The sequence below is a fragment of the Taeniopygia guttata genome, chromosome Z, assembly GCF_048771995.1.
Source record: "Taeniopygia guttata chromosome Z, bTaeGut7.mat, whole genome shotgun sequence".
NCBI classification, from domain to species: domain Eukaryota; kingdom Metazoa; phylum Chordata; class Aves; order Passeriformes; family Estrildidae; genus Taeniopygia; species Taeniopygia guttata.
Genome location: NC_133063.1, coordinates 68,452,748 through 68,476,243, shown reverse-complemented (window position 1 = coordinate 68,476,243; position 23,496 = coordinate 68,452,748). Strand labels below are relative to the sequence as shown.

The 23,496-nt window shown below is 39.1% G+C and overlaps 1 long non-coding RNA gene across 6 annotated transcripts in view; it reads left to right on the top strand.

Moving 5' to 3' along the window:
- The window catches only part of LOC115491073 (uncharacterized), a 76,279-nt gene that overhangs the window by 4,780 nt on the left and 48,003 nt on the right, over positions 1-23,496 (top strand). For 4 of the 6 annotated variants that reach the window (XR_012053074.1, XR_012053072.1, XR_012053070.1 and 1 more), the window contains exons 2-3: positions 7,268-7,392; positions 8,464-8,540. This is a non-coding gene — a long non-coding RNA (uncharacterized lncRNA). Of the gene's footprint in view, positions 1-2,292; positions 2,419-7,267; positions 7,393-8,463; positions 8,541-9,977; positions 10,070-23,496 lie in introns of all 6 variants that reach the window. The other 2 variants (XR_012053071.1, XR_012053073.1) reach the window with 2 other exon arrangements.

Below are 23,496 nucleotides of genomic sequence, written 5' to 3'. Positions count from 1 at the left end.
AATCTGGTGTGTGAGGAAGGTAAGCTGGCCTGCAGAGATAATGCATTACTGTTCTGTTTTATTTTTGTAGTCTCTAAATTTCTAGAGTTTGCTTTTATGTCATATGTTACAGGAGAGAAGTACACTGTGTTATCTCTTTCTCCCTTTGTTCTTTTCAGGCTGCCATTGTCTTTCCCAAGCAAATACTCTCAGTTTTGTGTGTATGTTTTTACAAGAATAACACTGGACACTTGATTTTTTTTAATTTTATCTTAATGGTCTCTGAGCCTCTGCAATTTCTCAACATCCGTTTCAGTTCCAATCCTCTCTTCTGCAGTGCTCACCAAATCCCACTAGCTTTGTGTCACCTGCAGATTTTGTAAACATACTCATTAGTGAAGAAATTTAAAAGACTTTTGAAGATAACCGTGCCCAGAATGGATTTCTCTGGTACTCTGAAGTGTCCTCAGTTATTAAGCATTCATTCCTGGGTGTTGACCTGCTGTTGTTCTGGCATCCCGTTATCTTCCTGTGTGCCTGTAGTAAGAAGATTTGTTTTCTAGTTCTGGCTCTTCTTGGCCTGTTACACAGCTTGCTGCATGTGGTCAAATGTCTTTTGTTCAGTGGAGCAAACCCAGAATTCTGAACTGAAGCCTGATTTCTTAGAGAATCTATTTTGCTGTTCTTCCTGTTGTTAGTACTGCTCCTATGGCAAATGTAAATTTACCCATCTTTAAACATTCTGTGAGTTTGCCACTTAAGTACAAGAGGCAGGTAGAATCTATCATTATTAACTTATTCTGGTATTCCTTTTTAGAATCATGCTAATTACAGGGCAGTGTCAGAATACATTGTAGAACTTCAAATGTACTAGATTGAGACAAAAAATTTATTCGCTGTATGATTACAAAGACTATGGTGATTCAGTTTAGTCCAAGTGAAAAACAAGTATGGAGGACAATGGATTTTTTCTTCAAATAAGGCTCAAGTCAAGTCACTATTCAAAGAATGCCATATATTACATACATGTAATACATGTTCTGATTTTGAATGTGCTGTTAGGTTAGACAGGAAATCTAACTAGGCAGTGAATATTGTGGGCCTTTGAAAAGCATGACTTGCCCTGAAAATTCTGTATAAACCACAGTTACACAGCAGGAAAATCTTATGACTGTTTGATTAGTAGAATTTCCCCAGAATTTGGTTTTTTCTTGTCCACGTTTCTTTCCTCCAATCAAATTTATGTTCCCTTTTTTACTCACAAGTGTTTATCTTTGCACTTTTCTCCTACCTTGTTTACAGTTACCTATTTTTTTAAATTTGCTTTATTTTCTTCCAGAATTTTTTTTCCTTCATCAGTGATATTTCTGCCAGCATTATGCACAGTGACTACAAGGTGGAATTACACTATGTAAAAAATGCTCATTTTTATAAGCTACTGCTCACCATTTAAACAATGTTTGAGAAACAATTATCAGTACTTTCTCTTCTCGAGCTACAGACTGGTTTTGCCCACATGCAAACATGTTTAGGACAGTGGAATCTAAGTAAAGCTAACTGGTGTTAACAAGACTTTCATCCTCCCTGAAATGTGGTTTTTGTCATACTTAACTTCATCATATGAAAGGGGATATTCTTGTCCTGGCAACCAGGGAAAAAAAATTAAATGGTGCAGACAGAAAAGGAAACTTTAATTCTCATTCTCCGAAGAGAAAATTTGGAGATATTTTTATTTGTTTTCACAGTATTTTTCTAGGTCCTGTTCCATGTGTGCTTAGTTTTCAGATTACAAGATTGTGAATCCATAATCAAGTCACAGGTCATATGAATATATTTTTTTTTCTACTTCTTGAGCAGTAGAGTATGTTTGCAACTTCTCAGTCATTGTATCTGTTTTCACATAATGCAATAACAACTGCACACAATTAGAAAGTACTGGTAAATTTTATAAATCAGCACACTGTATGAAGTAGCAGAATAATGTAAGAGTCTCTCCTATCTAAACATGTAACATCTGAGACAAGCCCTAATAATGTCTCATTAGCCCTCTTATCTCAGAAATGTATTTTATTAAAAGTCAGCCTAGTGAGTATGATGATAAGGGAAAACAACAGTAAAATCGAGAGAGAAATGGTCTATTAAGAGAGAATAATTTCAGTATTTCGTTAAATATGTTCTCAGTGTGCAAGGGCAATTTTGTTGCGTACTGTAACAGAGTTTTCCCAGATGAGTGACTCCTAACTGCTCAGTTACACAACTTGATCAGAAGTACCAAAGACAAGTAGCAGATCTGGGATGACTATGTTTTTCTAGAGGCTATCAAACCTGGATAAATTGGAGCCATCTCTACTGCTACTCAGCTTGAAGAGTAATGACAAGATAAAGCCTTAAGAGTGTTCTGTCTCTACTCCCCTATGAGCTCATTGCTAACTGCTACAGGTAAGTAGGACTCTGGAGATATTTTTATTTTCTATTTATACTTCTTCCTTACTAAATCGGGTGCATGAACATGAAATACAGCTACTCAAGAAGGAAGGTATGTGATTTAAGATGTGGAGTTTTGTTTTCAGCTGATCTTGTCAATATGCTCTTTCTACTTTAGTGTTCACACTCTGGTTAGGATGTAAGAATAGTTTACTTCTGTTTAGCTTTGAACAACTGATCTTGAAGCCAAAATAAATTGTTCATAAGGGGGTACAGGACAGGCCATTCAGCAATGCTAATGGAAAAAGTAGATGTCAGCTTTCTGCAACTGTTGTTTACATTAGTCACTGCTTCTAGCAATCTGCTTATACAACTATTCATATTACTTTTAACACAGAAATTCAGATAAATCAAGTTGATTTTGACTGGTAGAGTAAATTGGATGTGTCGGACATGACCCAGAAATGTGCGCTTACATCCCAGAAGGCCAATTGTGTACTGGACTGTGTGCATAGTAGTGTAGGCTGCAGGGAGAAGCCCTCCCCCTCTGCTCTGGTGAGACCCCACCTGCAGTGCTGCATCCAGCTCTGGGGTCCCAGCACATGCAGGATGTGGACCTCTTGGAGTGAGTCCAGAGGAGGCCACCAGGCTGATGGGGGGATGGAGCACCTCTCCTGTTAGGAAAGGCTGAGAGAATTTAATTTGTTCAGCCTAGAGAAGAGAAGGCTTTGAAGTGACGACATTGCAGCCTTCCAGTACCTGAAGGGAGCCTGTTAGAAAGATGTAGAAAGACTTTTAACAAGGACAGGTATAAGGGGGAATGGTTTCCAACTGAAAGAAAGGAGGTTTAGATTAGATACTAGGAGGAAATCTATTTTTATGAGCATAGTGAGGCATTAGAATGGGTTGTCTCCATTAGCTGTCGATGTCCCTTTGCTGGAAGTTTTCAAGGCGAGTTTGGATGGGACTTGGAGCAACCTGGGCTAGTGAAAGGTGGTGCTGCCCATGGCAGGAGTTGGAATTAGATCACTTTTAAGGCTCATTTCAACCCAGGCCATTCCATGATTCTTTGATATGAACCAACCCATTGCATTTTGGCAAAGTAACGCTGCTTCAGGCTGTGTTTTTGACATGTTACAGAGAATTTCATTCTTCACAAGAAATGCAATAGGTGAAGGCAACTTTTAATCCAAGAAAAAGGGGATTCCAGAAAAAATCATCCGGTCATAAACAGGGATTAATAACTGTGATGATATTGTAAGTTCACATGGTCTAGCTTAGCCAGAAGCATTTCTGTATTAAGAAAATAGCTGTGTTCCTTTTAGAAATCCCAATGAGTTGTTCAGCCTCTTTACGTGTTTCCTACTTTATTGCATATAAATTCTGCTACTTAGCTTGAAAGAGTGTTGTGTTCATTGTTGCAGCAACTTTGCCTGCTGTCTGAGAGCTAGAGGCTGTTTGGCCTTTGCGATCTTGTTCAGTCACCTGTACGTGTTAAACTTAATGACAGTTAAAAAGCATTGTTTTAATACATGATGTTTTAATCTAGCTGTGTAATGTACTTGAGTTAACTTGCAACCATGTGCTTGAAAGCTCTGGGGAGGATAGTGATGATGATACTTCCTGTCCAGTCTGTCTTGTGCAATGAAAGGTAAGTTAGCTGAGACAGCTAGGAGGTAGTTAGCCTCTGGCAAAGAAAGTTCTCAGAACAGCTGTAGCTATATACTGTCTTCATACCTTGGAAAAAATCTTTATACTTTCAGAAACTTATGTATAAAAAGCCAGGGAATCTCAGAAAAACGGAAAGCTGGACAAGACAAACGCAGGTCTGAACCAAAGTGGTTAATCAAGCGTTCTCCGTTTATTCAAGATAAGGTGGTAGTTTATATAAGCTTCTACATAGTTTACAAAAACAAAGACACTCTGATTGGTAGGCTAACATTGTTTACCTTTTCCTTAAAACTGCCTACACCTTACACTATAAAACCTATACTAATTCACACCCAGACAACCCAGTGGTCCCCATCACACCTTAAGACTATTTCTATCTGTGCCACAAGCTCTGAATTTCTAACTGAGTCAGAGGCTTGAAGGCCTCACCAGGCCTAAATCTGAGGCCTAGACTGGAGTAGCTCAAATTTCATAACTCATGTCCTCTTTCTCTCAAAAATGCTGCAACATGTATAAATGCAGAAAAAATGTCTACCAGTAGATGAAATTTTGCGGTTTAGCAAAGATTATTCTTACCAGCGTTGCTAGAGACCTCCTATGAAAAATTACTAAACTCTTCAAGGTTCTACTAGGCTCAAATAGTGCTTCTCTCATTACAGCTCTGACAGAAATTTTAGTAGTTTGAAATAAAATATTTTAATAGAACACTACCCCTTGGGTAGGCTTCCTCTCCCATACATCATAAAACATGTTCCTGGAATTGGTCTATTAGATTCTTAAATGTTTGTGTAGATTAAACTACCAGGTCTAAGTTTGATGACGCTGTTCCAGTTTAACCTGTGATAGCTGAGGTGTGGGTATGGCGCTGCTTCTTAAGCCAAAACCATGCAGTGGTTTTTGCTGTGGGGCTTTGTGGATGTCTAGGAGTATGGAGACTGTCACTGCCAGCTTCACAAAGTCACCCTGTGCTCTCCATGAAGAGAAAATTTAGCCCATTGAAGAGACTTTACATCATGGGACACTCCATTGTCCTGGCTGGCAGAAGCAGAATGGTGTGTTAGTAATGTCTAACTGCTGCAACAGTTTGCTGCAATGCTTATGAGTGAGAGCTCTATATAATTTGCCATGCACTCTTTAATACTCAGGTGGAATGTAATGTATGTGTGAGATTGTTATCAAAATCAAAACATTGTGTTCGTGCCCACCTGATTTTTTTTTTTAGGCTTTTTAGAAGCCTTTATCAGTCTGAAAGCCTCTGTCTCAAACAGAGATGTATCTAGCCTCATGGTTTTCAATTATTTTCCTAAAATAGAAAATAATCAGAATTATTTTTTTAATAAAAGACTGTTAGTAGGGTTATAGCCTTTGTTTTAATGCTTTTTGTAACTAAAGAAGCAGAATTGGATACTACTTTTGAACAGTGTTAAAATAATCTGTTTCTGATAAGAAGATACTCAGAGGAGTTAGAAGCCTGTTGCACAGAACTTATCAATGGTTTTCAAATATTTCTGTTACCAACTGTCACTAAACAAAAATTTTTTTACAACTTTCACTTCTAGAGCATATAAAAAACAGATGCCATTTTGAATTTCTGAAAATTTACAACTTACTGAAAATATTGGGAACTTTTCTGCAAAATTAATGAGGACTTTTTCCATTATAAGATTTATATAGAATGATGCGCTCAGAGCAATAACAAAATAGAGCAAAACAACTGTCAGGTTAATCCCTGCAGCAGAGAGTGGGAATCTGGCAAAAAGTTGTCATCACTTGTTACCTATCTAGTTATAGAGGTGTTATAAAGTGTCTTAAATGACCTAAGAGTACTTGAAGAATGATAATATTAAACAATAAGGAGAAAGATTCAACTAAATCTTAACATACTAGTATCTGGAAGAAAGTAGATATATTTAGTACCTCAGAGTTAATTTGTTCAGGATAAAATATGAAAGTATCAAGGAAAATAAGACATTATGCAACTCTGGATTTGTATTGGAGAGGTGTTTGTCTAATAGGGATTTAACTCTAGTGCACTTGCTAATTTAATCAAATGTAAAGGGATGCATTTTAATGGGTCATCTCTGATTAGAAGCTTTGAAAAGCAGAATGCTTCCATTCCAGGGAGGCCAATAAGCTAGGTAAACATACAGGCTTTAGTTACAAAGGTCTTGATGTTAATATTCTGGGTGATTAAACTAGGATGATACATTGTTGTTATTATTGTATTGTCCGTAGTGCTTATAATTTTGTCCATTGTTTCTTCTATTATAGTATTTACTTCTTATTTAGCAGGGCAAATTGATTTTTCTAAGTGTGCCAGGGGTACAATCCTCTGCTTCACTATTGCCTTCATGCGTTCTAATATGTGCTAACAATAACATGAAGGAAAATGGCTGTGTACCTCGTGCCCCTGATTGCTCTCTGCCTTTTCACCAGGCCCAGCATTGTGAGCAACTTTTCAAGCAAGGCAGGTTGTCAGTGTGGTATGCCTGGGTATAAGTCTATGTTGGCATTTAGGTTCACAAGTGTTAGTATGTGTGCTATACAGACTGGTAAGAAGCACAAATGCATAGTTGTAGTAAACTTTCTCATGAGTCTTTCAAAAAACACAGAGAACCTGAATTCTGCTGGTGAACTACTAAACCTCTTCTAAGACTGGATGCATTAGATGCGTTAAGAATAATTAACAAGGAAGTAAACAAATTTTTGAGTGGATAGATGCAAGCAGATTTGAGAAGAGTAGTAAGACAACCATCCCCCCACTGACCAATAAAGTGACATTTAAAAGTTAACTGGAAACCATTACTGGAGTGCTGTGTAAGGAAACCCCAGGGACAAAGAAAAAAATATAATCAGTTACCAAAAATAAGCTATTATGTACCTAGATGTAAGGGATATAATGACAAAATAACCCCAAGCTAGCAACAGTTTAGTTGGAGATGCAGTTGTGTAATGACTGAAATAGGTATGGAACACATGGAAATCTCTTGCAAAGTAATCATTGTTCTGCACCACTGTAAACAAGCCATCTGTATTTTTGTCAATAGAAAATTATTAGGGGTGTTATTTTTAATTAATTAATTGGAATTTATTACCATGGATTGTCTTTTTTGTGAAAGAGGTGGTAATGGTTCTTGCGACAGGAAAATCGTTTTAAAGTAATAATGAGAGTTATGTCTCTTCTCTCTTTCAGCAATTCTTCCCACATCACCCCCACTACAGTCAGCCGTTGCCATACCTGTTCTGGAGGACTTGCAAGAGATTAAGCTTACTACTCCTGCCATGGTGTAGGAGAACCAGGAGAAGAAAAAAAACTCGGTACTTTTGTTAAAAAAAACTTTTGTTCCTTTTGTTAATTCTATTTGCTTCTGCTGCCTTGCATCCCTCCAACTTTTTCCTCAGAAGCCAAGGTTATGCAATTAGGAAGTAAAACCAACTCTTCAGGTTGCATAGGTTGCTGAAACAACTGATTATGTCTGTCTTATCCCAAATAAAGGTAGTCTGCTCTTCTGAGTTGCTTCCTACTTTGCCTGGGCCAAAAGCAATTGTTTTTTTCACTTGTAAGACTGAACAGGCTGCATTTTAGATCCTAGGAAAGAGTATGTTCAGAGCAATCTAAATAAAGATTGCACAGGCATGTTTGTTTCTGAAGCCACTGCACAGAGGGAGGACTTTCCAGAAGAACCCCTGAGAGCAAAGGTGTGGCACAGGGCAGATTCAAACTGGAAGGTTAACCCTAAATACACTAGCAGCATGCCAAATTCAGAAACCATCCCAAAAGTTAAATAGAAATTGTCCACTTAGAAACTGATTAGCTAGTTGGGCAGACTTCTAGCTAGTCTCATTGCCTGCGGAATTGAGCTCCAAAACCTGTGTTTGTCACAGCATAGAATTTCTAAATACAGGAGTTGGACCATATGCATGAGTAAGGGCAATAGCAGCAAGTAGTCATTCCAGCCCAGCTATCAAAAACTTGTGGACTATTGAAGAATAACCCAAATACAGTGGGTTTTACTGCTACATAGTCAGCACCCACAGAGAATAACATTGACAGGATGTGAAACTCTATTACTCTCGCAAATCTAGAGATGCGGCTCCATTTTCAGCATCATTGATTGCTGATTGCTATTCCTTGCTTCCTGTACCTCACCTATTAAACACGCAAAATTTTGGCTGCTTTGAAGAATGAAGGATCCCTCCAAAAATATTGCTCCTTCTTCATACCCATTCTCTTTCTTGTACCTATTTCCTGTGGGTTAGACTGGATGAGTTTTTTTATTTTTGGATTTTGTGAGGGTTTTGTCCATGTTTATTTGTTTGTTTTTTTTTTTTTTGTAAATCTGACTTTAAATATACATGAAATCTGATTACTTGCATCTGTGTTTCTAGCTGGAATGCACGGTCTGCCTAGAAGAAAAATGGCTTTTTTCTTACATAGGAGAGGAGCTGAAGAAACACAGGAGAAGGTAAGAGTAAGAGAAAAGTCATAATAGGAATAAGAAACAAACCAAGTTAAAACTAAATTATGGGAAAATATTCAGGCCGAGGAATGTAAAATGGGCTCCTGGCAGTTAGTAGGAAGCATATGTGACTGGGCCAGTTCTTTTGCCTCCTCATGGCTGGTGCAGGTTTTTCAGGTAGCTCACATATAACTTTAAAACTAACTTATATGCTTTGTTTCATCAGATAGGCATACTTGGAACACCCTGTATAAGCAACACAGAAGCAATTGCGATTGTAGTAGGTTAGAGGATGATCTTAAGGATAAAGAAAACTTAGTAGAGATTGTAAACAAGTAACATTTTTATCATGCTACTGTGGCTCATGTAGGCTATTATTTTTTGTTGTGGTTAAAGGAGTGTTACAACAATTTAAAAAACAAATGTGTTAATGCTGCTGCAGTTGTGGAGAGGCTAAATTGAGGGTTAAGGCAATCCACCTTCAGAAATCTCAAATTTCAGTAATTATGAAAGTGCTTTTTTCCAGGCATTGCTTATTCATTCCAAGGATTAGGTTGTTGTGTAATTTTACTCAAGAAACAGCCTGGCTATTAGTAGACACTGGTGAGTAGAAAATTTGTTGTTAAAAGGACTGTGATTCTGATAGTTACCACAAGCCGTGCAACAGACAGTACAGCCTGCACATCAGGTTAGGAGTGGAGGTCTGCAGTTATAGTGAAAATTTGATTTAATGGTCAGGCTTTGCCAGAGGCCCTCTGGAAAATCAAAGCATTAGTTTCAACAATGTGCAGATGGGACTTGAAAGATCATAGATTGAACTTTTACTACTTTGTTTCTGAAAGTACACGTGTGATCTGGGTTTGTCCCTCTTCAGAAATTCTTTTATTTTTAACTCGGATAACAGCAAGTGATTTGCTGCCAAAACATTATGGAACTATGCTGCACATAGCTACCATATTTTCTTGTCTTGACAAATACTACCTTCACTGGGTTTTTTTTGTATCTTGGCATAAAGAAAGTGGAATTTAATTGCATTGGAAGCTAAATTGAGTAGACTGTATTGATACTCCTGTTCAGATCCCTTACACTGGCCTTCTTTTTATGTACTCCTGGCATATGAAGCCACGTTAACATGTGATGGTAGAATTTCTAGCTAAGCATGCCATGATGGTGCATTTTCTCCCCCCTCTCTTTCTTTAAGTCTGCAATTACACTGTGGAGAATAACTTTCTTGTGCTGAAAATGTAATTTGGCCCAACACCTAAATTCTTGCAAGTTAGATAATCCCCACTTTGAAAGCACAAAGACAGCATGAAATTTCCCTAAAAAAAGAAATAATTAGTGGCAGATATATGAACAGCACATAGAGGTCAACTCTTTATCCAATGATCTAAGTGGCAGAAATGCTGAATCTGTGTTGATACAGTGAATTTCCTCTTTCAGCTCAATAATTAGCATCAATTACTTGATGGGAAGAAGAGGGCTATTTTGAATGCATTTTGTAAAATAACCATGGTCAACAAGAATTTTGACAGGTAGGTTTAAATGCTTGTAGTTTTAAATTTGAGTCTCTTTAGTAAAAATTCTATAGAAAACAAGGTGTGCAAGAATAGATAGTGAGAATAAATAGTGACTTATCTAACCCTTGTAATGATTTGCTAAGTAATTTCCTGAGGTGGAAGTGTTTGTAGGAAGATGTACTTTGGTTTCAAATACAAGAAGGGTTTGTAAACATATTCAAATCACTGTGCACATGGCAGCTTTGTTTGCTCCTAGAACCTATGCTAGATTGGTTATATATATTAGAAATCCTATGCAACATTAGTTAATTTTTGAAACAGTTACATTATTGTGTAATTAATATCTTTAAAGATTTGTGAAAATACTTTATGTTTTCTTTCTAATACCATAGAAGTTCTGCTATCCATCCAATCATAGATGCAAAAATTTGCATTACAAAGTTATTTTGGTGCCATCTTTAAAAAGCACATTACAAGTGTGCTGCAGTATTGGGCCTTGCTGGCTTGCCTGCTAGCTGATTGCTGGCTGGGTATCTGTGACTGTTCAGTTCCAAAAGAGCCATTTTGTGGTTGTGAGGTTTGGGGTTTTTTTTGCAATATGATTCACAATCCACTTTCTTCAAGATCCACCACCCACGACTACTTTTTGGACAAATTTAGGACTGAAAAGAGGGGACTCAGTAGTGACTGAGTCACTTCTGTTGTGTGCCGACAAGTTGCTCGTTTGCTGATTAGCCATCTGCTTTTGATCTGGATTATATCCAGACCTGCTCCAGCTGGCCAGAGAATGGGAATGTCAGCTGTAGTCAAGGATACCTGCAAAGCACTGAGAGCTGCAGCAAAGCATCTTTGAAGAGAAGCACAGGGAAAGGCAAATTAAAGGGAAGGTAAGGGAAAAATAGAGGCAAGGAGCCAATTTCTGATCTCAGCATCACTGATGTCACCAATACAATTTTGGTCCACAGTGCTGAGGAAATGAGAATAGAAACAGGTCAGAGGGAAAGGTGACAGACTAGCACAGATGACAGCAAGGAGAAAATTAATCATGTCTCAACTGTAATCTTAATGGCTACTCTGCTTTAACACTTGAAATGTCTCTTACTCATCCAAGAGCATAAAATGAATAAAATCTTTCGTACAGTTTGCTTGTATTTCATAGCAACTTCAGACAGGAATTTTTACTAGTGGTGCTCTCATCTGCAGATCCATTTGAAAAGCAACATGCTTTTCAGATCTAATGAAGAGGAAAAGGTTTAAATCTCCTCATGTTTCCAGGAAATCCTATAGTAACAAACTTATACTTAAGATCTTCCTTCTTGTAGTGTTCGATACATTTCCAAGGTTGCTTAATTTGCTGGTGAATACCAATAAGTTTCAACTATGCTTTAGGATGTGTTTTTGTAGAAAATTGCAACAAACACACAAAAGTTATCTTCCTGGAATATTTTCTTTTGCAAATGGTCATGAAACTCTATTGGTGAATCAAAAAAGATGAAAAAAGATGTTAAGCTTGCTGTGAGGATTTTTTAGTTGTTTCACTAGACCAATCATTCTGAAAGTAGTTTTTCTTCTTCTAAAATGAGGAACAGAAAGTATGAATTAATAGCCTCTCACCTGCTTTCAAGTATTCATCAATCTAAAAAAGTTGTGTTCAATATTTTGTTTACAGTGATTCAATTCTAAATTTTTTAATTTTTTTGAACATTTGCCCCTGGAAAGTTGTTGGTCTTTTTTTTTTTTTCACGTGTTTTGGTTTGGTTTTTGCTTTTTTTTTTTTTTTTTGGTAGATTGACCAACAATCATAAAACTAAGGCAAATAGTCAATTTAATGTGTCTAGGTACCACAAGGGTTAATATAATTCAGCATGATAATATACATTGCAGTTACTGACTTTCACTAAAGAGAAATAAGGCTTTGGAATTCTTTGTCCACCTGAATAGCAGTATGATTTTTGGAAGTGTTTGAGAAGTCCCACTGAACTGAGGGAAAGGAAACAATGTCTCATATTCCTATTTGTAAATACTTGGAGGCCTGATCTAGCAATAAGGTGTACTATGTTAGTTTTCTGACTGTTGCATTAGAAGGAACAAGTGTTTTTTGCTGAAGTTTTTTTTTTTTTTTTGTAAGCGTGAATTTCTAGGAGATGGTCTTTGACTTGAAGCTGACAGATGTCAAGTCTGAAAAATCAACTCTCACAAAAAAGAATAAAAAACAAAGAAAATTCTCCTTCCGGTTATTTACAGTCTTAGACATAGATAAGAGATACTGTATATTAAAACATAGACATACCCCTGCCCCTAGAAACAAAACTGTCATCTGAGGTCAACAGTTTACATTAATAAGATATTTGAAATTCTCATTTCCCGATATTTCTGTAGCAGGTTGATTTCTTTTGTTGTATATTACCCAGCCATGAAAATTTGCAAGTGGAAACAGTCTTACAGCCTCAGACAAGCCCCTGCTGAACAGCTGCTCACATAGGACTGTCCTTGTACTTCAGCAGCATTGCCTGCAGAATTTAACTCATCATGTTTACAGATTTCCAGTTTGAAACCTAAACAAAGCAGGTGTGTGATTAGCTAATTAACACAGCCAGCTGAGCTTTTTAAAAATTAATTTAAGTATAAAATATGTGACATACAGATAGCAGTTTTAATACTTCTGGATGAGGTCTTTCCTCCTAATTTGGAAGAAGCTTCAGTAGGAATAGATATCTATTAAATGAGTCAAAAGGATTGTGTGATACTTTAATGAAAGTCAAATCATGTTATTCAGAAAATATTTAAGATTAGAAAATATCTGTAATTTTCTGCAACTCAGTTCCAAAGTTGAAGAAATTTCATAGTGTAAGATGTCTTGCTGTAGTAAATTTATAAAATACCTTAATGCTATAATTTTGGAAAAATAAGGATAATTTGTTTTTCATTTTTGTTATTTCTGTATTTCTTGCAGAAATAAATTTTGGTTCCCTTAGCAGCAGCTGGAGCTGAGTTATGCTCTGTACTTCCTAGTAAAATTGGTCTAGGTACAACCATTAGGGACAGAAATTTGCATTAAGCTGCTAGTATAAACTTCAATATGCTATAAATGCAGCCAGTCCACTTTTTACCATGGCAGCTTCTTTATTGGTCCACTGAAAAATATTCTCCCTACAGTGATCCTCCTTGTAAGAGTGATCTGGTCTTTGTTGTATGCTGACTAGGAAATGTGAGTGAAACCCAGGATGTGATTGTAAAGGTTTCTTCCCATCAAGCTTGATTGGCTTTTCTTTATTATGTCTTAAATAAAAAAGTCTGGTCCTGCAAAGATAACCTTCTCCATTTGGCTGGGAGAAGGAGTCACAAGATGATCATGTGCAGCACACCTCCATGCTTCCCTCTCAGCAGATCTTCCTCTCCCATCTGGACGCTGCTAGACTGGAGGTGAACCCTGTCCTGCACTGGGTTGGTCCAAACTAGATTCCACTTCAGCTGTTTCCAAATAAAAATAATCATCTTTCAAAGTTGAGGCTGTAGTAAATTGCCAAAATTTGTTAACACATACTTGTGAAGATGTGTATTGATGACACAGGACCATAATTCTCAAAAGGTCTGATTTCAGGCAAGTGCTTTTATTAACATCCCTCTTATATGTCACTCATGGACAAGATCCCCCTGATGCATGAATTGCAGCCAGGAATAATGAGGATATATTAGGAACTCTTAGGAAATGAGATGGCACTTGGACATGACCATGATAGTGTTGATGACTGGTATCAGAGTGGTGGGGTCGCTCTAATCTCTTGTGGAGTGATTTACCACACATTACAGAATACATGCAGAAAAGTTCCTTGAATCCTATGTAGTAAAAAGATCCTGAAATCCCTAATAAAAATGTTTCTCTGAATTCTGCAGTGCAGAGTATCAGATGAATGTGAAGGATATGTATCAGGAATACATTAAAAAAATCTGGTTTTGTCTAAGGATAAAAGTATATTTGACCTCTTAGAAAAAAAAATGGAATTTAGCACAATCTGAACAAATATTTTTTCTGTTGGTAATGCCTGCTCTTCCCTAAAAGGATAGTCTAGTTGTTCATAGGATTTTTCTTTTATTTGTTTCTCCAAGAATAAGAGTAAAGAAATTGATACTTCAGCCTCATCTTTCTAGATCATAGAAGTGACAGAGATGACAAGATTCTCTTTCTAAGCAAGAATATTCAATTTTCTAGCTTATAGACCACAGATAATGCATGTGGAATTGCTTGGGAAAGCTCTCATGATTTCTTGGAAAAGTTATGGAAGAGCTGCTTCATTCTCATTCTTTCTTAAATCAGGTTAATGTAAAAAGCAGCCCCTATATATCTTGAATCAAGGCACAGTATTCTTTAAGTTACCTAGATGCTTTATAATCTCATGTAACACGATTTAGAAATTTATATCAGTCTTGGTATGCTGTCAATAAAAACATTAGCACAAAAGAATAAATTTTAAATGTTTTTATTCTATTCTTCATTTTCTAATTATTTGATTCTTTAATAGTTTTTAAATTCAGTCACTTAATCATTCCTGTTACTTCCTGTAGTTCAGAGATTCCTAGATAATATGCTGCAAATATTGAGAATAGTTCGAGGTCAAAAGAAGTGCCAAAATCTGTCTGTTTTAATCTTCACAGTGGTTTGAAATAAGAAAAACAGCAAGGCATACTTTAAATGCAAGCTGAAAGTCAAAAATGCATCTGAAATGTAGAAAGTACTTGTATAGCTTTTTGAATCCTCCAGGAACTGGATTTATATAATAAATGTGTATAGCTTATCTGTAAGTTCTTTTGTATTCTGACTTCTTCACCTTACAATAGGTTCGGTTGCAGGTAGAGGTTGTTCCTTCAGTGCTTTGGTGATCCGGTCTACTCTGAGTATCATTGAAGTGGTGGAAAGTTGTGTATTGCTGCTTTCCTACAATGACCTGCAAGTAGCTCTTTAATGTAAACACGTATATTGCTTCACAGCTGGTGCAAGTGGTTTGACCATAACAGGTTCATATTTTGTCCAGAAACTGTAATTCCATTTTTTTTCGTTTTTTACAAAAGACGGATTTTTTCAGTGCTGTAAAAATGTAGCCTGTAAAAGGCTGGCTATGTGTTGTGCTATGTGTTTCTCAAAGCTTTTTAGAAAGCTTTTAGAAGATGTTTTTAGAGAAAAATATTTTTTAAACTTCCAGGTATAATTACATCTCCAGATAAAATTAGAATGTGATTCGGCTGGTTTCCCCTAATTTCAGTAATTTCTTAGCATTTTTGCTGTAACATTTTCCTAGGCATTGTGACAGAAGGGAAGAACTTAACATTCTTAATATCTTTTGATCATTTGTGTCATTTAGGTTGTTCTGCTGCATCTGCCATTGCAAAGGAAAGGAAGCTTACATAGCTGGGTCATGTGTTTTTCTTCTGGTTAGCTTTCTGACTGGAAATGTAACCTAGTATGATTACAGCAAGGAGCACTGATTTGGGTATTAATGACATTAAGCACCATCTGAATACAAGTTGCTCAGAAGAAGTCTATGGAAAAAAAAGACAACAAAATAATTTGATGAGACTGAGACTTCCACAGTTTCAGAATACCAGAAGTATTCCTCTGTGGGTTTGTTAATTTTCTGAAAAATTCCTGGACTTCACTTTAACAATCTTAGGCCTAAAAATCAGGATGAAAACTAAGCAAAAATCCCCTAACAATTCTTAACATCTGACAAGATAATATAAAACGAGCACTTTGTGTCCAAGAAAAGAATTTCTTCCTAATAGCCAGTCCAAACATGCCCTCTTTCAGCTTAAAATTATTGCCCCTTGTCTCGTCACTATCTGTCCATATAAAAAGTCTCTCTCCCTCTTTTTTGTAAACCCCCTTAAGGTACTGGAAGACTACAATGAGGTCTTCCCAGAGCCTTTTCTCCAGGATGAACAAGCCCAGGTCTTTCAGCTTGTCTTCACAGGAGAAGTGCTTCAGCTGTCAGATCATCTTCATAGCTCTCCTCTGAATCTGCTCCAACAGTAACATGTCTTTTTTGAGCTCATGCAGCACTCTAGGTGGAATCTCACAAGGGCAGAATAGAGGGGGAGAATCCCCTCCCTCGCCCTGCTGGCCACTTCCTTCTGGTGCAGCCCAGGACAGGATTGGCTTCTGGGCTGTGAGCACACACTGCTGGGTCATGTCCAGCTTTTCATCCAGGACAGCCCCCAGGCCTTTCTCCACAGGGCTGCTCTCAATGAGCTCTTCTCCCAGCCTGTACTCAAATCTGGGACTGCCCTGGCCCAGGGGCAGCACTTTACACTTGGACTTGTTGAACCTCAAGAGATTCCCATGGACCCACTTCTCAAGCTTGTCCATGTCTCTCTGGAGAGGATCCTGCCTTTTGAGTGTCTCAGCTTTGTGCCATCTATAAACCTGCTGAGGGTGCACTTGAAGTCACTGTTGATGTCACTGATGAAGAGCACCAGAACCCAGACCTCTGTCTGCCCTGAGAAGAACCACTCCTCAGCAGCCTCCACCTGGATGGTTCACAAGAGCCATTGACCACAAGTCTCTGGCTGTGTCCATCCAGCCAATTCCTTATTCACTGAGTAGTACATCCATCAAAGCCATGTCTTCCCAGTTTGGAGATAAGCATGTCATTAGGGACTATAAAGGCCTTACAGAAGGAGACAGAAGACATCTGTTGATCTTCCCTTGTCAATCATGGCTGTCAGCGGACTGTAGAAGAACACCAGATTAATCAGGCATGATTTGCTATCAGTAAAATTTGCTGGCTGCCTCAGATCACCTCCTTGTCTTTTCTCTGCCTCAGCATATCTACAAGGAAAATTTACTCCATAACCTTCCCAAACATGAAGTGAGGCTCACTGGTCCATAGTTCCACAGATCTTCCCTTCTCCCATTTTCCTGTTGCTTTTCCTGTCTGCCAGGACATTTCAAATATGGTGGAGAATGGCCTGGCAACATCAGACACTTTCCTCAAGACCTGGAAGTGCATCTCCTAAGATTCCATAGGCTTGTGGCTGTTCAGCTCCACCAAGTCATTCCAGACCTGTTCTTTGCTTATAGGGAGAAGGACTTTGATCCTTCAGCATCCACCCAGGTTGGACAAGGGACTTGAGAGAAGTGGGAAGCCTGACTGCCAGTGAAGACTGAGGCAAAGAACTTGGTGAGTAACTCAGCCTTCCAGTTACCACCAGTTCACTCTTCTCACTTACCAGGGTGGATACACTCGGCCTTTCTTTTCTGACCTATATTCTTATAAAATCCCTTCTTGTTCTTCACATCTTTTGCCAAGTTCTGTTCCAGCTTTGCCTTGACTTTCCTAAGGTCATCCCTACACATCCAAATTATATCCCAGTAGTCTCCACAGGTTACCCGTCCCTGCTTCCACAGGCTGTACATTTCTTTCTTACTCCTCAGTTTGATGAGCAGATACTCACTCAGCAATGCCAGTTTCCAGCCTGCCTTCCATGATTTCCTACACATTGGGATAAAGATCTCTTGTGCTCTAAGAGAGCTCTGATCAGCCCCTCTATTCTTACGGAAAGTTACCTAGGGGACCTCATTCACCTTTTTTTTTTTTTTTCCCAATGGCTGGAATTCCACTCTTGCAAAATTCAGGTCTTGATTTTGCTCCTTGCCAGGCCCAAACTCCTTGAGATCATGAACTCAACCAGGGTGGTTGTTACTGGTGAGGTTTCCTCTTATCTTAACTCCTTTGATGTGCACATCCACTGCATTGGTGAGTGCCAGATGCTGCAATGTTTCGCCTCTGGTTAGTTTGTCTAATACCTGCACCAGGAAGTTGTCCCCCACACTTTCTAGGAGTCTCCTGGATTGCTTGCTGTATTGATTTCCCAGCAGATGACCAGGTGGTTGGAGTGCTTCTCAGGATGAGAGTTTGTGAGCATGATGCTTCCTAATACTGTGTCTATTTGAGCCAGGTCTTGCAAGTTCTCAGAGACAAGTATTACGCCCTTGATGGCTCAGCTACCTCAAGATGGCTTAAAAGTAGCAGGATGGCTTCTGTGACAGTGTTGGAAACGGAAAAGTTTTAATAAATGGCAAAATAACAAAGCTCTTTACAGAGAAAAACTGAGCCAGGGCAAGAGGATCTCGCTTCTGCTAAAATGCCTCACGAAAGTGACTTACTTATTTTGTTCTCTTCTTTTTCTAGTGAATTACTTAGGCGGGACTTTTTGGCTTCTGTCCAATTGGCTCTCCATATGTTTGAGGTGAAGTCCCCAAGGTCCTATGAGGTGTCTTTTAACCAAATTGAGGAGAGAAACTTCTGGGCTTTTGTCCTTTTTAAGGAAACAAAGGGCAACTTGTTTACTCTGTCAACAGGGGGCACATTCCTACAGTTTCCTGTATCTGAAGCAAAATGCCTTGTTGACCGGCTCCTCTGATCAGGCAACCTATAGCACACCCCTGTCACCAGGTGTCCTTTGTTAATCCTGTCCTTGATTTTCACCTACATGGTCTCAGTCGGTTTATGGCTGTTTATCAGGGGCAGTTCTTCACAATCTTACTCTTCCTTAACATCGAGCCAACACCTCCACCCCTCCTTCCCAGCCTGTCTCTTCTCAAAGGTTTGTGGCCCTCAGCTGCAGTGCTCCAGTCATGTAACTCATGTCCCATATTTCTGTCATAGCAATTAGGTCATAGTTTTCTAATTGCACCATGGTTTCAAACTCCTCTGGCTTGTTACCTGTGCTGCATGAATTGGTGCAGAGGCACTTCAGCTGGGCTATCCACCTCTTCATCTCCTGGGAATAGCTCTCTCTAATTCTCTTGGGATGACTTACAGGTATTTCTCTGCTGTTCCCTAAAGTGCTGTTGTTCCTGGTTCCTTTCTGATAAACCACTAGAGCATAATCTTTCTCTGCTAAATGTAATTTAAAGCTCTTCTAGTATGTCTTGCCAGCTTGTTCCCAGAGTTAGTGTCTGAACACTTCAGTACTAGGGTTTGCTTAAACACAGGACAGAGATGTAGCAGCATTTATAAAATGTATTCCTAATTCTGCAGAACTCTGAAGGCCAGAGTGTGAAAAACCATCTGGAAATTATAGAAAGGAAGGAATATTGTGCTGAGTCTAATAAGGCCATTCTTTTTTTTTTTTTTTTGAGAAAACTGTAAATAATGCATGACCATGTGCTCAACAACAAACAATGCCTAAATAAGCAAGCAAGGCCAGCTTCTTAATAATGATAATGAAGGTCAACATTTTTAAAAGTGCAAACTACTAATTAAAGAAATATAGGGCCTAATCTTACAGTCTTTCCCACAGAGAGAATTTTCTTGGCTACACTAACAATGCTCACCAGAGTAAATATTGGAATCATAGAATGTTTTTTCATAGAATCATAGAAGGGACCTTAAAGATCTTTCCATACCAGACTCATTGCCATGGACGGAGACACCTTCCACTAGACCAGGTGTCTTGGAGCTCCATTTAAACTGGTCTTGAAAACTTCCAGGGACAGGACATCTACAGTTTCTGTGGGGAACCTGTTTCTGTGCCTCACCACTCTCCTCAGAAAGACTTTCTTTCTAATATCTTACCTAAATCTACTCTCTTCCAGTTTGAAGCCATTCCCCCTTGTCCTGCGACTAGAAACCCAGTCCCTCTCCAGCTTTCTTCTAGACCTCCCTTACGCACTAGAAGACTGCTTTAAACTCTTCCCAGAGCCTTCTCTTCTCCAGGCTGAGTAAGTCCAGCTCTCTCAGCATGTCCTCAAAGGATTAATGTTCCATCTCTCTGATCATATTTGTGGCCTTCCTCTGGACGTGCTTCAACAGGTCCTATTATGTTGGAGCTCTAGTTACGTTATTTATAATGTTTCCATATGTGATCCATTCATAGATGCAGACAAAAAATATCTCATTTTATCTTCTTCAGTCATGAGAAATATACTTGGGCTTGGAGCAGATTCCTCAGGTGTTCCAAATTTTGTTGATTGTTTAAGGTTTCCCTTCTGCAGAGTGATTTAAATTCAGCTGGCAAACTGAGGAGAGGAAAACAGGCAGACTTTCATCTTATTTTCATTGTTTATGACAGATTGGGTGGTGCCTAGAGGAAGGTGCATGTATAAACAAGTTCTAAGGTAAAATATTGGCAAGTCTGGAAATGCTGAAAATTGAGCATGCATCATGCTGAAATGATGCTTTCTCAACAGAAGAAAAACAATCTTTGTAGATGTTTGTCTCAATAGATGTTTCACAAGATGTCTAAGGTTTTTGGAAGAAGTGATACAGATGCCAGACTTGTTAATCTTTCTCTAAAGATTAACCTGTACCCACTGAAAATGAAATTAAATGTACTAACTAGTAATTCCCTACTCCCAGTAGGGGAAATACATTCATTAGTTTTGGCTAATTGAAATGTGTTAGGTAAATTTAGATGAAACTCAGCCACTTTTCCTTCCCTGCAAGTTCTTCACTGCTGTAACAATGTTTTCCACAGTCCTCAGATTTGCAAGAGGTTATTTTTCTTGTAATGCTGAAAAGTAAGAATTTGCTTCAGCTACTGCTCAACTTTTTCACTTTTTCTGTTGCAAGCCTTCCTTTCAGAAAATACATCCAACTTCCTGCATCTCTCTGGTCATGGTACTGAGTATAACTCTGTGCTACACTTAATTTTGTATGCTGAACGGGTGTTTTCTTAGCTTTTGCAAATACTTGAATAATTTTAAGTTCATTCCATTGTAAATTTTTGCTCACAGATTTGAGTAAATATGATATTAACTAGCATTTTCCCTTCCTCTATAATTTTTGGAAAATGAGCAAGTATTGCCCTTGTTTTGCAGGCTGGCAGTCAGGACAGAATTGTAAGTCAATTGTTAAGTCATGGAAGAGTTTGGGCACCTAGAAACTAAGTGGAAGCGTGGAATCTATGAGGGCCACAGAACCTTAGTCACTGAGGTGGGTGGGCGTTTATAGCAGAGTCAGGCACAGTAGGTTGCTCAGTGCTGTGTCTGTTTGGCTTGAATATCTCTAGGGACAGAGACTGCCATCCTCTCTGGAAAACCTATTCTTGTGTTTGGTCACCCTCACAGCATCTTTTTTTTTCCTCATGGTTAAATGGAATGTCTTAGTTTGATTTGTGCTTACTGCTGCCTCTTCATTCACTGGGTATTACTGGGAAGAGTCTCACTCTATTTTCTTTTATTCTCTTCTGTTGGGTGTTTATAAACATTTGCAAGATCCTCCTGAGACATATCTTCTTCAGGTGGAACAGTTCCAGCTCCCTCAGCCTCTCTTTCTGTAAAAGATGCTCCAGTCCACTGCGTTTGTGGTCTGTCATTGGACTCACTCCAGGATGTTCAGTGTGGCCCAGACCTGGACCCAGCATCTGCATGTGCATCACCAGTGCTGAGCAGGGAGAAAGGATCTCATTGCTTTGCTTACTGGCAGTGCTCTTCCTAAAGCAACCCAGGATACCACTGGCCTTTTTTTCCTCTGGCTCATGCTCAGCTTGTTGTTGATGGAGAGCTCCAGCACATTTTCTGACAAGCTGTTCAGCTGTTCAGCCCCTGTGTGTAGCCCCACTGTGTGGCGGACTTGTGTATGTCCATTTTGCACATAGACCTATTCAAGTGCGTAGGCACCTGAGTTTTCATCATAAGGTACTCCAGGTATGTATCCGTGTCTAGGCTGCAGCTGGCTTGGCAGGTCTGAGGGCTGCTTTTCAGGTCATGCCTGAGCCTGCTCAGAGGTTCTTTGTTAAGTTGTCCTGTGCCTACAGCTCCAAAGGGATCCAGATTTTAGCATGCACCTGAATGTGTACTGCTGTCAGTGAATCATCCCAAAAGAGAGCAGCTGTGATAAATTTCCTTCTTAAATACAGCTGGCAGCCCAGCTAATTTTTTTTTTTTCCTTTTAATGCAACAGGACTTGCTCAGCAAACAAAGAACCAGGTTTCTTGGTCTTCTGCAATTTCAGGAAATTCAAAATCACAGCTTCCAGAGAACCCAAGTTCAAATCAACTAATTTTCTCTTTGAGCAATGCCTACATGCTGTTGATCATTCCTGGCATGATAGTACTTCTAAGATCTCAGTTGGGCTGGATGCTTGTTTGTAGGCCTGCAGGAACAAGCTGTTTTTCTGGAGGTGCTCTGAATCCATGGCAACTGTCACTTCACAAGCAGACAGCTAGCAACCCAAGCCCCTGAGCCATCCCATTGCCCAGAGCTGCTGAGGCTTTACTAGTTCCAGTAAACATTAGAGGTTGCCCTATGCCTGATGTGATCAACTGCAACTCCATTGACTTCAAAGACATTTCTCCCACTGTAACCCTCACTGGAATTGCTATTTCAGTGACAGTGGAATACTTCCCATCAAGTACAAATTACTTAGAAGCTTTTGGATAGAACTTAACTATACAAGTTAAATCTATTTGTATAGCTATGATCAGTGAACTGAAGACAGGAAGGCAATCTAATTTTACTGTTTTATTCAGATGTAAAAGTTGAACATGGCTACACTACAGGTAAATTCCTAGAGAGAGTTTCCATTACAAACACGTGTTTGCAATGGAAACACCTTTTGTAATGTTTCCATTACTTTACATTACTGTCCAGGGAAGCAGGACCAGGGTAAATAAAAAAAATTAATTTCAAGCAATTTACATCTAAAAGCAATTTGTCCTGCAGCTACTATATCGAGAGAGATAGAGAGCATTTGTCTTTGTTCTGAAAATGTAGCATAGCAGTGAAAAGCAAGGAGGATGCCAAAGGCCAGACTGAAAGGACTCATGGGTTTGCCAGATAGGTCATAGTTAGGATTTTCTGCCAGTTACTGATCTGAAGCCTTTGTACTAGGTCTGACTGGGATGAAGGTAATTTTCACCATAACAACTCCTGTGGTGTTGATAACAGACCAGCATTTCAGATGTTGCTGAACAGCATTTGTGCAGCATGAAAGCATTTGCTGCTCACTCTTACCCCAGTGTATAGACTGGAGTGTGAGAGAGGCAGGGAGAGGACACAACTAGGCCTATGACCTAAATTAACCAAAGAGATTTTCCATGCCCTACAGTGTCGTGTTCAGCAATAAAAGAGAGGGAAGAGTGGAGTTAGGTAGGTGTCCTGGTTTGACAAGGAAGTGAGTTTTCTCAGGAAATTGGGGTCAAACCAGACATTTGGAGTGGCCACTGAAGGCATTGGGCACACCTCTGAGAACACAGGGGTTAAAAGCAGAGCACACCCAGGGGAACTCTCCTTTTTGGTTCAGGTCAGCAGAAGAGTTCAGACCTGCCCTGCCCAGACACGGGCTGCATGGGGGAGAGGAAGCCATGCGGCCTGGGAGAGGCAGGCCAGGGGGTGAAGGGACTGGAGCCGGGCTGGACGGAAGGGTGGGGAGAGACTGAGATGTCTTTGTACCCCCACCCAGAAGGGGAGAGAGTAAGAGAGACACAGACTGTGCTGGCAG